The sequence below is a fragment of the Marmota marmota genome, unplaced genomic scaffold (genome assembly GCF_001458135.2).
Source record: "Marmota marmota marmota unplaced genomic scaffold, marMar, whole genome shotgun sequence".
Lineage (NCBI taxonomy): Eukaryota > Metazoa > Chordata > Mammalia > Rodentia > Sciuridae > Marmota > Marmota marmota.
In genome coordinates this window covers 9,816,777-9,835,489 of record NW_026000075.1, presented here as the reverse complement: position 1 = coordinate 9,835,489, position 18,713 = coordinate 9,816,777, and the positions used below count along the sequence as shown (strand labels likewise).

Below are 18,713 nucleotides of genomic sequence, written 5' to 3'. Positions count from 1 at the left end.
TCCTCCACATTGTTTCAGTTGGGTATTTTGGTCACAGCCATGCAGAAGGTGACTAAAGCACAAGTAAAGGAGCCTGGCAGGTCTCCATAATGCCAAAGCCCTGTGCCCTGTTGTCTCATGGGTACTTCCCTTTGTCCTTTTCTCTCCTTCCCCTTCTTCCTTCCTTTAAGCACCACTTACTGAGTTTTTCATGTCAGGTCTCTAGCTCCATGGACATAAATAAAATGCTGGGCATGTTCTCCAGAATTTTACAACTTTGTAATGAAGCCTTTCACTTTGAGATGGTGAGAGGCACAGGTACAAATACTAGTGAGAAGGATACTAAGTGTGTCCAGATGTGGAGTCCAGAGCCTCAAAAACTTCAGTCTCTGTATATTTTTTCTGACTCCAGTGAGGTGAAAAAATTAGTAGAGCCTTGGAGGAGAACTTCCAAAAGTCCTTGGTAGGTCTCCTGGGTTTTAAAATCTGGTTCCTTCTTTTTTTTTTTTCTGGATAAATGCTATGAGTTGAGTTGTGTCCCCCTTACCTCCAGACTCATACATTCAAGTTGTAAGTCCCAGTACCTCAGAATTAGACTTTAAGTAGGTAATTAAGGGTTAATGAGGTCCCGGGTGGGCTTATGACCAATGTGACTGTCGTCTTTACAAAAAAAGGAGAGATGGTAGGGGGATGCAGAGGGGAGACCACATGAGAACATAGTGAGAAGGTAGTCATCTACAAGCCAAGGAACGAGGCCTCAGGAGAAACCAGTCCTGCTGAAACCTTGATCTCAGACTTTTGGGTTCCAGAATTGTGAGAAGACAAATCTCTTGTCTAAGCCACCAGTCATGGTTATGTTGTTATGGCAGCCCTGGCAGATCAATGCTCATTCATCCTGCACCACACACATGAGAGCAGCTGGACTTTTCCGTTTAATCTTTTCAAGGGAGTGCTGAGGTCGAAAAAGCTAAGGCAGCTCTAGGCGGGGGATGGCTTATTTTTCCAGAGGTTGGGATATGGAGCACTGGGTGATCATCTTAGCTACGGAGACTGGTAGCTGAGGAACTCACAAGAGGATGCATGCCAGGAATCAGACGTCTGGAAAGTCAGCACAGCTGGTAGTGTTATTTAGAGATTTGGCGAACATAAGAGTCTAAGTAAACCATTTGCAGGTAGTGGGGAAGATGTTTATATTTGGACGGCATGGTAGTGATACATCATTTCCTACTAAATCAAGTTCCAATCCAATAACCCAGACTTTATTAGGATCCTTTGTGGTTTGATCTTAGATGACATTTCCAGCTTAATATATATATATATATATATATATATATATATTTTTTTTTTTCTCTCCAATTGGCCATGCATGCTTTGGCTGAACTGAACTGCTGCCTGAATTTATTTCCTCACGTCAGTGCTTTTGTTCCTACTAGAGGGAAGCCTCTATAAGGATGCCATTCTCTACCCTACCTAATCTCCATCTTCCTATTTATCCACATCCAATCTGTCCTTCATGACTCATGCTTCTGTTCCTATGAAATCCTAATTTTTCCCTAGCCAAAAGCTGTCTCTCTTTTCTTTGAAAATCCATTTCACCTAATTTGAATCTCTTTCAAGCTTGCTTGACGGTTTTCTTTTCATGTCCTATCCCTTAATGGGCCACAGGCACATCAAAGATAGGGGCCACGTTCTGACCATTTTGTGTTCCTTACAATGCCTTACACACAGTAGAAACTCAAGACATATTTGGCCAATAAATGCATCCTGTCAGAAACTGAAATTTATGGATTTTGGATATATCTGGCCATTATCTTAAATTCTCAATAGGTTCAGTGGCTCTTACCTTTTTCTTAAAACTGATTTTCATCCTAAAGTGTCTTCTTCTATACCAATTTGTATTTGCCCATGCTCCTTCGAGTTATCTCTGACCATTTCTTTTTGACTAAGTATCTAGTTTGTTTCTATATCTTGTTAGTTTTTCATTAATAGGATCTGTTTTAGTTTAGACTCTGATTGGGGACTTCCAAAACTTTCTCAGTGATCTTCTCAACCTTAGGCTCTGGTCTCCAGTGATTTTTCACTCCACTAGAAGCCAGATTCACTTTTCTAACATGGGATAGTAATAACAGCTAATATTTACTGAGCACTTGGAAAGTATTAGCACTGTATTTGCATACTGCATCTCATGACCTTCCCCCAAACCTTAGAGATGGTGTTAAGGATCAAATATTTATGTCTCTCCCAACCCCCAGTTCATATGTTGAAGTTTTGATGCCCAATATGACAGTATTTGGAGATGCGATATGTATAGAAGCAATTAAAGTTAAATGAGGACATAGGGAAGAGCCCTGATCCAATAGGATTCATGTCCTTATAAAATAGAGATACCAGAGAACGTGCTTTCTGTCTTCATGTGCACATACTGAGGAAAAGCCATATGAGGATTCAGTGAGAAGGCAGCTGTCTGCAAGTCAGGAAGAGGGCTGTCCCTTGAGACCCTCTGTGCTGCACCTTGATCTGATATTTGATCTAGAAATGTGAGAAAACTGTAGTTAAACTCTCATAAACCACTAAGGTAGGTTACATTATTGTCTCATTTTGTAAATGAGGATGATGAGGTCCAGAAGAGCTAAATGACTTGCTCAGCCTCTCAGCTTCCAGATTATAGAGCCAGAATTTTAATTCATGTATGACTGTCCAATTCTAGATCCCTCTACTTAATCACTATGCTGTATTCCTCAGACTTTCATGTGATTGCTCCCAAAGGTGTGCTGGAAAACTGGTCTTCTGAGGGAATAAAAACCTGATTTGTAGTGTTTACAAATTTATGTGGTGTAAATACTTCCACATTTCAAGTTACAAGTGGTTTGACAAATAGTTCCAAATATTTCCTAATTGGCTCTTGGAATTCCAGATGCATTACTTCCAGTACATCACTTGCTGCTCCCTTGCTCCTGAACCTTTGGAGGAAAGAAAAAGAAAAACGAAAAAGAATCTGATAAGAGTAGAAGCTCTGGTTGCATATTCAAATATAAGGATAGGAAAGTCATGTCTGAGTAGTTCTACTGTACTTCCCATTCTCCTCCCCTTCCCTTCCCTCCATCCCCCTTTGTCTAATCCAACAGACTTCTATACTCCCCTCTCCACCTTACCTTGTGTGGGTTAGCATCCACATATCAGAGAGAACATTTGTTTTTTTTTTAATAAATATATGTCTAGGGTAACTCTGCATCATGTACAACCACAAGAATAGCATCCTAATTAGAATAAGTTATACTTCATGTATGTATAATATGCCAAAATACATTCTACCATCATGTATATCTAAAAAAGAACAAATGAAAAGGAAAAAAAAGAGTAGAAGCTCCATGAGAGCAGGAACAATGCTTGTCTTTTTAATTAGTGGAGTAGGTCTTCCCTAAGTGTTTGCAGAATATTTATTAGTTACTTGGGAGATTTTATGTGTATTATTTCATTTACCTCATGGTTATTATCTCTGTTTCACTGATTATAAAAATGAGGTTAAGTAGAGTAAGTAACTAACCATCTTCCTATTCCTATCCCAGGACAAGGATTTTGCCTCCCTTGTAGTATGAATAAGATGAGCTTTCAGTAGGAGCTCAATAAATACTTAATGGATGATTTTTTGCTTCATCTTGAGAATTGTGATTCTGTTATATGTGCAGCCATTCCTGTTAAATCTTGCTTTTTCTGGAGGGTGTGTGTGTGTGTGTGTGTGTGTGTGTGTGAAAGAGAGAGAGAGAGAGAGAGAGAGAGAGAGAAAGAGAGAGATATGAGATTATATATTCATATGCACATACAGGAAAAAAAAGCAATGGGAAGAGAAGAAAATTTAAAAAGTCATAGTAATTTTTTTCATTTTCTCAAATTCACCTGGAAATATTAATATCTAGAAACAGAGTGAGGAGTGCTTTCGGCTCCACTCAGGGTGAGGCACACAATTTTCTGTACCCCAAAGCAGCCAAATCCAGGAGTTGACCTCCTTTTGAGGAAAGAATCAAAGATCTTCTGGACCCGGGACTGGAAGAGGAAGAGCTGGATTCCACAACCAGCTCCATGAAGAATATCTCAAACCAAAGGGCTACAAACTAGGAGCAGGAAGTCCCTTCAAGGAGACAACTACTATGTGTATTGCCGGGTTTCTGTTCTCTCGACTAAAAGGCTCAGGGGTCACTCCAGTTAAACTGGGCTAACTGGGCTGCACGAAATAACCACACAAGAGACACAAATACCTTTTTCTTTGGGGTCACTGTGACGGCTCCTCTGACCTTACTGGTCCACAGGAAGAGAGAGAGCAAGAGCATGTGCTGACCCCTTTTATTGAGGAGAAGCTATTCAAATGAGGCAAGGGGTCAGGTTTCAGGGGCCTGAGTCTGTCTTCATGATGTCCACTGTCACCAGGTTGACTGACACCTGGGTAGGCCACATCCAAAGGCACAGTAAGAGAAGGGGACACACACAAGGCACTTCCATGGAAGATTCTATCCTAAACAGGGCAAGGGGTTATATTACAAAGGAACAGGTGAGCATAGCTCCACCCATGGGGCTGTAGCAAGACACACCCATGCATGAGACACTGACCCCTGGACCCAAGAAGGGTGGGGAAAGTTCTGCCACATTTCTGCGACTGAGCGCCTCAGCACCCAGCCGGGGGGGGGTGTAACCCAGTCACGTGTAAGGTTGGTCTCCCACAGTGTATTTTATATTTGGAATACCATTTGGTTGTCTGGAATCTATTTCATAAATAGAAGTTTGTTAAAGGCCCCAGAATAAAGGGGATAAATACATAGTGATGTCTTAAATATAGCCATAAAGTCTTCTTAAAATCTTTGTGGGAAGTAGGAAAATGGGCCCCTTTCTCAAGGCATGTTACTGCTGTTTTCTGGATGATTTTCATAAGGATTGGACATACCTATGATCAACAGGAAGTGAGTGTTGCCCCCTGGAGTACTAGTGCATAATTCACACACAACCATACGCTGTGGCCCTATGGGGTTATTCAAAGTGTGTAAATATATGGTAGTGTGGAGGACAGAAGCGTGAACAGGGAGGGACATAAATTTGGTCAAATTAAAAGAAGATTCTTATCCAGAATCTATAATAAGTTGTAACATTTATATAATCTCCATCATACTCAGAGTGGCATAAAAATGTTAAAATCTAATTAACCTTTAATGCACTCATCTGAAGATTATTATATCAATTTTTAAATGGATCAAAGTGAAGGGAGGATGGCAAATGCCTAGTTCAGTGATGCTGAGTGAGTGGCATTGGCAAGACTTAAGTCACTTTTTCCAGTTCTTTGTTGGAAGAGCTTGTTTTTTCTTTCTTTCTTTCTGTCTTTCTCTAGCTACCCGGATGAAACTTAAACAAAGCTTTATAGATACAGATGGAAAGTGCAAATCCTGAGCATGGGAAGAGATTTGAAGAATATTTAGATGAACTTACAGATGACAGTCAAATAATGGTAACGAAGGAAAATAGGATGCCTAAGAAGCACAACTGATATCCATACTGGCAGCACCCTGGACAGCTCTGTAGGGAGCCGGCACAGTCAGAAAATGGTCTGGGATTGGATTGTGGGCACACTTATGTGTGTGTGTGTATATGTGTGTGTGTGTGTGTGTGTTTCCTTTCATCCTGGACCACCTTAAAACTTTTATTAATGATCTTACAAAGGTAGCAAGTGGGGAAAAGGATTAAGATATAAAAACTATAAAACAAGGAAGAATGTGAAGAGACTAGAAGAGAGGAACACACTGAACCAGAAGTTCACCACATCAGAGATGAGCTCAGTCTTTGAGATGTGTCTGAATGGCATCCTGAAGGACAGATGGGCAGTTTCAGTGGACAGAAAACGAGCGCTCCAGGGGGACGTAACATGTCACATTTCTGCTTTTGGCTACCCAGCCTCTATCTGTTCTTTTAATGCATAATGCTTTACTTTACTTGGGGGGAGGGGGAATTCTCTTCTTCCATTGGATAAAGTTGCCAAAATTATCTACAAAATTATCTAGTCAAATTCAAGTCAGTATCCACTCTCTGGAACTGGCATCTGAGAAGAGTAGACAGGAAAAAAAAAAAAAAAAAGAAGAAAGAAAAACAAAAATACAAAGAACATGGGACTTTTTCACTCTGGTTGTGCCCCTGGGATATTGTCCAATAGTTCTTGCTACTATGAGACCCCCTGAATTCCTCTGGTTCCTGTCCTGTCTGGGCCTGACTCTTTAGTTTCTGTGAACTTCCATACCCTTTCTCTCTGGTAGTCAAAGTCAGTTTTTATGCCTTGCAGTGAAGAGCTCTAAGTGGCTAGTAGTTGGAACACTGCACAATACTAAGTTTTTCAGATGGTCAGCAGTGCAGTGTTCCTGCAGGAAAGCAATGAGGGCTAGGTGTGGTAATTTAGGAACAGGTTGAATGAGGTCAAATGACCAGTTAAGGAGATTGAACTTCACCTGGGAAGAGAGAACTAATGAAACATCTCAGGTAGGGGATATGATTGTATTTCTCCTTTAAGATTCTTCTGGAAGCAACGTGGTTATAAAAATTGGAGAATTAGATAGTGAGGCTGGGGAGACCAGTTAGGAAACTATTTTACTCATCCGGATGTGAGGTCATGCAGGCTTGGACTATGGTGTGGAAGTAGCAATGAAAAGGTGCAAGTGGGCAATAGGGCTTCTTGTTCTCCTAGATGGTAGCCAAGGGGAGAAGATGCTGATTTGTAACCGAGCCACAGGGAGCACTTCCCATCCGCAGAGAGAGCACATTCCCATCCGCAGAGAGAGCTGGTAAATTCTGCTGCAATGCACCTTAAGTGCCCCAGAGAAAGAAGTTTGGGCTCGTAAAGAGGAAGGCAGCAGCACAGTCTGGAGAGCAGATCAGTTGGATTTGGACCAAATTAATATCTTGAGTTGTTGATGCTGAAACTTCGACCACTCCCTTGACAAATAATTTTTGGTTGAGGCAGCAGGCAAGAGAAGTTCCCATTTGGAAGATTTGGTATTTCTGTGGTTTCTTCTGAAAAAAAAAAATTAAAATTACAAGCCCCATTTTTTTTAGTGGTTCATAAAAAGTTGCAAAGGGAAAACATTATTGAGCAATAAAAGGTGTGTTTATGTGTATTCATAAGAAGTGGCTGGAGGCCAACTCCCATAAATGTGTTAGGCTTGTACCTCAGCACTGAACAATTACAAGAACCCTGGAGGCTTCTATTTCACTTGGAAAATGTAATAGAGGCAGCTTCTGCAGCCCTTCCAGGCTAATCAACCTCACACAGACTGAACGAGGGAGCCTGCCCCTTTAAGTTTCAACAGTAAGCAAAACTGTAATACGTATAGTAAAAGTGGTCTTTGGAGCCCAGTTCTTTCTATTCTCCTCTCTGGCTTGGCAAATACCTGTGTCTCCATGAGTCCCCTTGTACTTCCAGCCAGTATCACTGGCTCTGAGTCTATTTCAATTGGCACGAGCCACTACTTACCAGGTTTGGAGACACTGCCTTACAACCAAGGAGTCATCCCCACCCTATCGCGAGTGGGTTTCCATTGTGAGAACTAGACCCTTGATAGGCATGGATGTGAGACTTCCTCGCAGAAAGCAAGATGCTGCTCCATTTGACTGGCTGTGATAGTACTTTCCCAGTTCTAAGAGCCCCGTAGGGAAGGCAGGAAACCTTATCCTTCCTCAGGAAATCACATCACAGAGGCAACTCTTCATTTTACTTGAGAGCAGGGCTGTCTCTGCCTTCTGCCATGGCTATTACCCACATCAGGATGTGGCCACAGAGCCCAAATATTTTGCCTTATAGTCACTGGAGTCCTTCTTAGTCCCTATCATGCAGAAACTTTCTGGTCAAATAGGACTTAAGGCTTTCTGGAAGGCAGAAATCTAACAGTAAGGAAGTGCCTCAAGTAGTAAACTTCTCTTCCTTTTACATAAAAGTCTTGGATAATTGAGTACATTAGTTTCTTATAGTTCAGTAACAAACTGATATAAGTTTAGTGGGTTAAAACAACAACCTTATTAACTTATGGTTCTGGAAGTTAGAACTGAGGTCAAAGCAAGGAATTCACAGGGTTGGATTTGTTTCTGGAGGCTTTGGAGAAGAACTTGTGTTCTTGACTTTTCCAGCTTCTCATGGACACTTGCTTTGCTTGGCTGTAAACCCCTTTCGTCTCCAAAGCCAACAATGTCTGGAAAAGTCCTTCTTACATTTTATCACTCTGACACTAACTTTACTTCTGCCACTAACTTTACTCTGCTTCTTGCTTCCCCTTTCAAGGACTGTTGTGATTACGTGGAGTCCACTGGATCATCTCCCCAGGTTGAAGTCCGCTCACTAGCAACTTTAATTCTCCTTTAACATGGAACATAACATATTCACAGGTTCTGGGTATTAGGACCTGGACATCTTTTGGGCTATTATATTGCATGTCACAGAGAGGGAGTATTAAAATATCTGTCTCCTTTTCTTCTGTGTTCTGGTTACTCTTAATACCTTTAAATTTTTAAAAAATGTATTCAAACTAGTTCACAATCTTCAAAAGTAGCACATAATATACTTTTCAAATGACTTCAGGGTGCAAGGCTCTGTTCCAGGAGCAACTGGATGTACAAAGGAAAGCATGTGGGATTATACTGCCTTCTAGGAATTTTTAAACACTATTTGAATGAATGAGACACCCATGCACAGACAACAGAGAAGAGTAGAATTTGATAAATCCCAGCGACTGCTTCAGCCAATTAGTGCCGTGGGAGTTCAGAGGGAGTGTCACTCTGAATCCCGTTGACTGAAGTTCTCCCCTCCTAATGTACTGCTTCATGGAAACAAATCTTCTCTACTATTTTTTCCTGTTCCTGCAGGTATCCTCCAGCCCCAGAGGTGGTAGAGAACAGATGCCAAGGACCCTCACCAGTGGACCCAGACAGTGATACAGGATCCTGCCTTCATATTATAACGACTAGAGAGAGTTCTTCCCTTTCCTTCTAAAATAGCCAGTTCCTACAGACTGATAAGAAGATCTGGCAGAAATCTGGGAGCAAGAGTGCAGCTCCTTGGCACAGCAGCCATGGGAAATGGAGAGAAAGAAAATCACTTTATAGATAGGAGAGAAATAAGGAGGATTTGCTTAAACCTATCTGCATCTTCCATTGAGACTGCTGGAAAGAAGTAAACAGCAGCTATAAATAATTTCTACCCCAAATACGTTGGGGTCTTCTCAGAGGTCTTCACCTTTCAGCATCTTCTGGGACTTGACATATTTGGTGAGGAGATATGTGTAAAGGGGACAGAATGAATATTAAGTGTCTTTGTGGGCAGCTCATGTGGACACTGCAAAATAGTTTTTGGGATTTGCTCCTATGTCTTTTTTATTTGTAGAACAATATACCTAGTAATACCAGAAATGTGTCATGGTGACTGCTGGAGGGATTATCTCACAAGTGGCCCCCCTCTTCTCTGTGACCATCAGACTCATAAAGAACAACACAAGCCCGAAGACTGCTCTGTGGTTGATACCTATGGTCCTGGGGCAGAGCTTGAGTTTAGGTCTGCAGGGAAGAGAAGAGTCAGTAGCAGGTCAGGTTCTTGTCCCTTGGGCTCCCTTTGAATCAATTGCAACTTTTTCTGTGATTGTGCCCTGGTGATGCTTGAAGTCACAGATTTATTTTCTTCATTATTCAGAGTGGCAATCAACTGTATTTAAGACATAGTACCTAAACCACGAATATATAAGGAATGATTTCCTTTTCTACAACTAGCAGTACTGTCCATTATAGGGCTGTCAGTCAAAGATAAATTAGGCACTATGACTTGTTTTTGTCATAGAAAAGTAGGCCTATAATTACAGACCTGCCCAGAGGAAAGGAACTTTAATAGTTACCGTTCTTCCTTTTAAAGAGCATGTTCCTTCATCCTGGTCAGATTCAGCCTCTGTGTGAATATGTTCTATAATGGGAACATACAACCTCACTAGGAGACCTGGGGTCAGCACACTTTTTGTAAAAGTTCAGTCAGCAAATATCCTAGGCTGTGCAGACCCCCGGGGTTTGGGTTGCAACTACTCAAATCTACCCCTGTGTATGTAAGCAGCTATGGATAATATGTAAATAAATGACTGTGACTTTACAAGAAAGCTTGATTTACCAAACAAGCAATGGGATGGATTTGGCCCATCTGTATAGTTTGCCTATTCCTGGGATACCACTTGCTTGTGGGGCAGCCCTGATGGTGTGAAGTTCTACCTTGAACCAAAATCTGCCTCCCTTTAAATTACTTACCACCTTTCACATCCTTTATCATGCTTAAAAATATTTGATTGATTAGCTACAACTGCCTCCTGTATCTAAATTATTTACAACACATAAATTCTCTAGTGGGTACCATTTTGTTCTAAAACCAATATGATTAATTGATTGTTTCATTCACTTGCCTACTTATCCATCATTTATTAAGTACTTGAGTAGGGGCTGGGGCTGGGGAAATAAATGCCCTCTCAGAGTTGACAAGTCTGGTGGGAGATGATCACAAATGAAAGTGAAAGCTATGGTAGTGATAGAGGGGTCTGTGGGAGGATAAGGGGTAACACCCATCCAGGGGCAGGGCACAGAGAGCACGGAGGATACGGAGACTCCTTCAAGGAGGTTGCACTTGAACTGAGTTTTATGGACTGGTTCTGGTAGAAACTAGCATTGAATTCTGAAAATCATATGTGAAAAGTTGTGCAACCTTTTGTGTCGTCAGAGTCTGCAGTTCTGTAATTCAGGAACCCCAAGTAATTCAACACTTAACACACAAATAATGCTTCTAATTTATATCTTCATATTCCTCTCCCCACACAACAGTGCACCTGAGTCTGAGCGTTGGATGGACAAGAGGATGTGAAGGTGAGGGGTGAGCTGGAGATGTAGGCAAGGCAGATCTGGAGAAACCTTGGGTGCCATTTTAAAGCCAAAGAGAATTAACCAAAGTAAGCGTCACTCTGTGCTACTGTACCCTGAAGTATTTTAGCAAAGCATTCTCTGAGTTGATTTAAAGGTTCTGTTTTATAAGCAAGACATCATGACCTTAAGGCAGCAGTCTTTGGTTCTTGAAAAAGAAAAATAAAAAGTCCAAATTCATATCTATCATAAACATTCGTAGTGTAAGTTGTAGAATTTTTTGGTTTGTTCTGGAATGTTGATTAATAGATATTTTCCTACCTAAAATCAATTTACAGGGATTTTCCTAGAATTTATCAGAAGACTGTACATTATTTGGGTCTGTGTAACACGTATAGGCAAGGCCCCAACTTATTCTCTAACATCCCTTATTATAGATTTTACTTTTGACTTCTGTAGAATGGTGCCCAGGGCCTTTCTTTGCACATGATCCTTTTTCTTCTGTGCATCTCTCCCCCTCCACTTTACAACAGATCTGCCAAGCCTTGGCTAGACCGGCAGTGCTCTGAATGATTTCCCAGCTCCCCTCCCTTTCCTGCTCATTTCCTGACTTGCCTCTGGGTGCTCAGTGCTCCCCTCACACATGCTGTCAAAGAATTCAAGACAGTGCATTGTTGTTGTTTTACTTGTTTTTCCTCAACCACACAGAGGAAGCAGAGACCAAACCTTTTTCATTTTGCATTCCCACAGAAAGCACATAACTTGATACATAATAACATTGGCTGAGCCTTTGTTTGCTGAGTGAGTAAATGAACCAATGCAAGAACAAAGATTTGCCATATGTCCTGAGCTAGACTATTGATTAACCTCAACTAACCCTTTAGTGATTTGGACGTTGTAACCAATACAGTTTGGTGCAGGAAAATACCACAGATAGTGCTTCAGTACGAAGCTGCACTGTCTGATGCTGTAGCCAACAGATTCACAAGGCTATCGGGCACTTGCACTATGGCTAGTCCAAATCCAAATGTGCTCTAAGTGGGAAAATACATACTGCATGTCGAATCTTTATCCTGAAAACAAAGGTAAAGTTTTTTCAGTACTTTTGAAATTATATCATTGGAATTTTGAAATTGTAATTTTTTTTAGGTAGACTAGGTTAACAAAATATAATATTAAAATTACTTTCACTTTTAAAATATGGCTTAAAGGGATATTCAACATCTGTGACTCATATTTTCACTGGACAGGAGTGGTATGGAGAGTAGACTGCCATATTCTTCCATCTTGGAAGTTTTTTATGATTTCTTGCATTCAGATACCAGGTTCTATTATCAAAACTTGTGTTTTTGTTCTGTGGTTAGAAAGTGTGATCCACATATTGCTCGATTGCTCAGGCAGTAATCAACTCCTTGAGATGCTGCTGTCCTACAACCCCATGGCACAACCACTTTGGAGATGTCTGAAGAAGCCAAGAAAGTGGGGACCATTTGCTCAGCCAGTTCCTGCAATATAGGCACTCAGCTGAGGGCCCTGTGGTCTGAAATTATGGCTGATACCCTTGAAAATTTCTCATACCCTGGCACAGACATTTATTGTTAATCAGGGTAAGCCATAGGTCAGCTGACTACTTCCTCAGACCCGTGAAATCAAGGAAGAAAATGGTGTGAGAAGAGCACATAACCAAGTTAGCTGTTTTTTGTGCTTATTGTTAACACAATCTTAACTTTGTTGATAGCAATAGAAAGGAACGGAAGAGAGTTACAAATTGATTGTATTGGAGATTTACCCTGGTGGTGGTTTAGGGAATGAGATGGGAGAGACAATGGAAGGTATATTTTCTACTTAAGCCCAAATTAAAATTGCATTCCCTCTTCATGCATTTCCTTTGCTCTTTCTTCTATCAGAGATGTCTTTTGAGCTTTCTCCATTTAGAAATAGTCTAGTCTTTCTTCAGAATCTAACCTTTATAACAACTATTCTGTTAGATCTTTTTGCTTGGGTCTCCTGTCATAGAGTTTTTTTTTTTAAACATTTATTTTTTTAGTTGTAGGTGGACACAATACCTTCATTTTATTTTTATGTGGTGCTGAGGATCGAACCCAGTTCCTCATGCATGCTAGGCAAGCGCTCTTCCTCTGAACTACAACTCCACCCACTCTCCTGTCATAGAGTTTTATGTGTAACTGAATTTCAACACTTAACAAACAAATAATGCTTGTAACTTATATCTTCATATTCCTCTCCACACTAGACTATTTTCTTCTTGAGAGCAAGGATTATCTCCTTATCAATTTGGGATATCCCATGCCAGCTACCCTCTCAGGCTGCTTGGTACATCCTGATAGTCAATGAATGTTTATGGAATAAATGGATGGATGAATGAATGAGTTAATCTATTGTCTGAGAATAGTAATGTTTATAAAAGGACTGGATGTTTGCTGCTTGCCAAATCTACATTTAAATGATGAAGAGCAGAGTGTACATTTCATTTGCATTTGTCTAATGACCACACTTACATTAACAAACAACAAGAGACTGTTTATATATCTAACTGGAATTCCTGAGGCTGCCACATTGATCATAAAGTACCTAAGGAAATGATCTAATGCTATGCATGATAGGTTTACCCCAAACTTTGTAGCCTCCAAGGGGAAATTCCCCAAAGATCCCAAATGTTACCTGTGTATAAAGCCACCCCTGGGCAGATGGAGTGTAATATGAATGAATGCCATCCAAACCTCAGGTCAGCCGTGAGCATGACACCAGCTTCTGTGTTCGATATATTTTCTATGCTCTAAAAGGATGGGCAATATAGCTGGAACAAAAGTGAAAAAATAATCAACAAAGAAAAGAAAAAGAGGTTTCCTTTTTAATTTAGAAATTACTGAATTTTTATGTTATCATTGCAGTTACCCAACTGTGGGATTTTAATAACACCTGAAAAAGTGTAACATAACCCAAGTTCTTTTGTTTTGTTTTGTTTTGTATTGGTACAGCTATAGTTTTCCAGATGGTTGCATATATAGCACAATAACACAGGTAAGTGCGTGTGGCTATGGCCCTACTTTAGGCCGTAACAGTAAATAGCCAGACTAGAGCCCAGAGGCACTAGGTCTAAGACATTTGCATTTGTTTCTTGGCTTATAAGCTGTGATATTCTTATATTGTGTTTCACAAGCAGTGCATTTCTAGAGAACATCAAGAATTTTGGTTATTATAAAGATCCTTATCCATTTTATAGCCACTTAATACAAAGGAAAACTGGGCTGAAAAAAGTCCCTACTAAGGAATAAAGAACATTCCATTATAATCTGGTGTTGTAGAGAAGGGAGGGTATAGATATTTTCCTGGCTTATTTATTGACATATAAACTACATATGGCCATAAAACATTAGAAGAATGTCATTTTAAAAACAATTCAGGGAAAGTCTTACTTTGTGCCACTTTTTATGATTACAAGCTTGGAAACTGGAATAAGATATCAGAATTTAATACCTGAGTTTGTTTATGAAAAGCACCAAACAGCAGGCTTTTGGGCTTTAACCTTTTTAATATTCTGGAAGCTAATTGCCCACACCATCTCACCCTTCTAGGTTAATGAGGTGGCTAACAGGCCACAATAGAAAATGACTGCCCAGTCAAATGATGACAAACAAGCAAAAACTAAAACCCCAAAGCAAAACAACTGGGAAAGGTCAGGAGTTACATAGGTTTTTATTGTCTTTCAAAGAATGTACAGCAGCATTACCATTCTGTTGTCTCCTTGTGATGGATTGCAAAAAGAATCAGAAAAGGCACAACATGAATCTGCTCTCAGGACAATGATTGTAATCAAAATAGGAAATGGTACAAATGTAAGTCGTTCCCCTTGCAGTTTAAAGATTATAAATCCCTTATTCATCTGTTATGATCCAGGGGCCTACTTGTGATTTTTATGGTTCTTTACACGCTTGGAATTTTAAAACTGTAATATGAAGGGGTTACAGCTGTTCTCTTTCTGAGTCTGATGTTTAATCCCTGCTTGGAGCATTGCACCCTGGTCTCTCCCTCTGCCCATCTGCAGCCCTAGCCGGCTGCCAATGCCTCTTAGAGAAATTCAGCCCATCTTGGTCTGTTCCCTTCCAAGTATTAAAACACTCCCTACTTCTCCAAGGGGGTTCTGAAAAAATTAGAAGCATTTGACAAGGGTTTTGCTCTTATAGAATTGAACTATTCTTGTCATCATTATGCAACTTAAAATGGAAGTGGGAGATGCAGTATCTTTGGAACCAGAAGACCTGGATTTTTAGCTTCACTGTGACTCTTTTCAAGAGTATGACCTTCCTTCTCTGAGCTTTTATTTTTCTCATTAGTTAACTGCCCTACCTACCGCACAGGGCTGTGTTGAACATCAAAGGGGCTAATGCACGTGAAGGTGCTTTGGGAACTGGGACCAGCTTTTCAAACGTAAGCTGTTGTCAGTGTTGATATCTGCAGTGAGGTGAAAAGCCAAATGGGACATGGTAGTAATAGTGATTTGTGGCCTTGTTGATTTCTTAAGTACATTCACTGCTTCAAGCTAGAGATAGATTTTTCCTGTTTGTAAAAGACTCTTAACAGTGACTCAACTTTGTGGTCCCTTGGGAGGCCCGGTTCTTCTTTCAGTACACTTGGGAAGCATAGGATGTAAGAAAAGTTATTTTCTTAGTGGTGTCTGAAGGATCAATGAAGGTAATATATGCTTCAAGGTGCTCAGTTTATACCCTGGAAGAGTCTTATTTAGTTGAGTATTTTGTTCTTCAATATATTTTTCTTTAGTCATGTTCAATGTAAATATATGTATCTCCCAAATATTTACAGTATATAAAGTTTTATGCTTTACTCTCTCAATAATTCTCTAATTCAAATGTTCATAGGGCTGCAGATGGGCAAATACTACAGTCATATTTTGAAAATAACACCTAAATTGACTATATAAATTTACAAAGTAGATCATCTTCTTATTCTTTTTCTTTTTTATTCCACCACTGGAGATTGAACCCAGGAGTGCTCTACCACTGAATTACACCCCTAGACCTTTCTGCATTTTTAAATTTTGAGACAGACTCTCACCAGTTGCTGAGGCTGACCTCAGTTTTGCAATCCTCCTGCCTCAGCCTTCCCTCCCTGATTGCTGGGATTTTCAGGTGTGTGCCACTCTGCTAAGCTCTTTTCCTATTCGTTGAGGGGTCCATTTCCCTATGAAGCGACTGTCTTTTCAACCTCCTTGTACTTTTTGACCACTGTGACTCTCCCAGCATCTACCTTGCTGGAAAGTGATCCTCGTTTCCAGCTGTGCAGTGATGACACAATGTAGGTCACCACATTTTGCTCCTCTTGCAGTGGTACCTCTCTGCATCTCCCACGTGGTCTTTCTGTCTAGGAAGGATTTCCCATTTCCTATGGTCACTGCTGACCAAGAGCCCAATACTTGGATACCAGCATCTTTGAGCTGGATGTCCTCACACTTCTGCATTTGGGGACCACGTTTTATTTTGTGACTACTTTGATTTTACACTTTCTAATTTCATTTATGTTTAATTTATTTCATTTCTAACATCTATGAAGAAAAAGATAGTATTGTCTGCCTTTGACCAGGTGGTCTCATGATTTTAAAGAATCTCCACACATTAAAATTCCATTTTTATGTAATATCATTTTAATAGAAATGCTCATTTTATGGAGGGAAAATGACTGATAAAAATTTGAATGATTCTTAGGAGTCTCTTATACCCTTTTTATTGCATTTTGATGTGGCTGAATTCATTAATAAGGAGGAAGAGTTAGAAATGTAGCTTGTTTTATAACCTATCATTATTCAAGAAAAGAGAATATTTTTTCAATAAAAATTTTAGTGAAAATTTTCAATTTTTCTTTTCTCAAGAATACATTTTTTTAAAAATTAGAATGATTTTGAACTTAATTCAAAACTGAAATTTTATAGTCACTCTTTTGATTCATTTACTCTCATAACAGTCCCATATATTATTATTTCTATTTTGCAGATGGGTGAGTGACATTCAGAGAAATAATGTGTGTTGTCCCTAATCACAGTACAGCTACTTTACTTCCAGGAACTATGCTAAAAACCAGTTGTGTTAGATTCTAAACTCAATTGCTGAATGCTCCCCCTATTCTTCTTTTCCTTTGGAAATTGTGGGAGACCCTAGTTTCAGTCAGCTTTTTTTATCATTGTGACCAAAAGGCCTGACAGGAACAACACTGAGGAGGAAAATAGTATTTTGACTCACAGTTTCCGAGGTTCAGTTTGTGGTTGGCCAGGACGCCATTGCTCTGGGCCTAAGGTGAGCAGAACATCATGGCAGAAGGGTGTGGTGGAGGAAGACAGCTCAGGACATGACATAAAGCAGAGAGAGCATGGCTCACCGGGGACAAAAATATAAACCCCAAAGATATGCCCCCAGTGATCTTACTGCCTCCAGTCATACCCTACCTGCCTACAGTTACCATTCAGTTAATCCATAGCAGTGAATTAATTCTTGGAATAGATTAAAGATCTCACAATAATCATTTCACATCTGAAAATTCTTGCATTATATCACACATGAGCTTTTGGGAGTCACCTCATATCTAAACCATAACAAGCCTTGAGGATAAAAAAAAAAAAAGATTGCCTGCTCTCTGAAAATCCATACTGTAAGGGAGAAAAATAATGTGTATGAAATTCATTCTTCTGTGACATAATAGTGTTGTGCTGTTGGTATGGACACAGTGTTAGGAGAATGCTGACAGGAGCATGAGCACATCTTCCTGGCTGTGTGGGAGGAGGGGAGAAGCAAGTGAATGAAGGTTTAAAGAAGAAGTGACATTTTGAGCCGAGGCTTTGAGGATTAGAGAAGAAGAGAAAGGGCATAGGTGAGATTGTTAGCTGTGGTACCACATTCACTGAATTATAGGGTGCTCTGAAGTGGAGCCACTCAAGAGAGAGGGCAGGAAATGAGGCAGGGTTGAGTCTTGAAGTCTTGGTGTCTTCCCGGTGCTCTGTCTTGTTCTGTAGAGACAGGGAGCTGCTGGTGGGGGACAGCAGTGCAGGGATTAATACTTGTGCAGTGTGGTGACTGGTTCTGAAGGATTTCTCTGATCACAGCATGGAACAAGGGTTGGAGTGAAGAGAAAACGGGGAGAAGGAAGGCTGTCACTGACAGCATGCTTGTGACCCTTTCCTATGTTACATTGAAGCTCCAACTGTCCATGGGATGTACTAGGAGCCAGGACCTTTGGGAGGTAATAAGGTCATGAGGGAGGAGACTTCAAGATGGTTCAGTGCCCTGTGGAGAAGAAACAGAGAGCTAGCTTCCTCTCTCTGCTTTCTACCAAGTGAGGACACAGCAAGAAAGCATTCTATCAGAGCCAGGATCAGTCAGCACCTTGATCCTGGACTTTCCAGCCTCTACAAGGATAAGAAATACACTTTTGTTGCTCAAGCTACTTGGTCTACAGTAATTGTTACAGCAGTTCCCATCAAGACCAGGCTCATTGGGAATAAGTGCAAATCACAGGAGATGCTAAACCGCCTGAGCTAAGGCAATGACAATGGGAAGCCAGGGAGTAGAAGAGTTAAGTTTGAGATTTTGAGATGGTAGGGTGGGGGAGACTGTGTGTCTCTTTAAAAAGATCTAGAATTCTGAAGAAACACAAACATATTTAGTTTAAAATTGTGATTATTTGGAACACAGCTCATTAAATATCTCAAATAATTAATTTTTCTACGCTAAACACTTATGAGAAGGTCAAAAGATAAAATGGGCTGAAAGCAAACTTATTTTTAGAAAAGCAATTCCTGCTTTGAGCTCTGA

General features: G+C 40.3%; 1 long non-coding RNA gene across 1 annotated transcript in view; it reads left to right on the top strand.

The window, feature by feature from the left end:
- Positions 1-11,058, top strand: part of LOC125620081 — a 30,026-nt gene extending 18,968 nt beyond the window's left edge. Inside the window, exon 4 of the long non-coding RNA XR_007351665.1 lies at positions 8,860-11,058. This is a non-coding gene — a long non-coding RNA (uncharacterized LOC125620081). The remainder of the gene's footprint in view (positions 1-8,859) is intronic.
- The last annotated feature ends 7,655 nt before the right edge of the window (positions 11,059-18,713 follow it).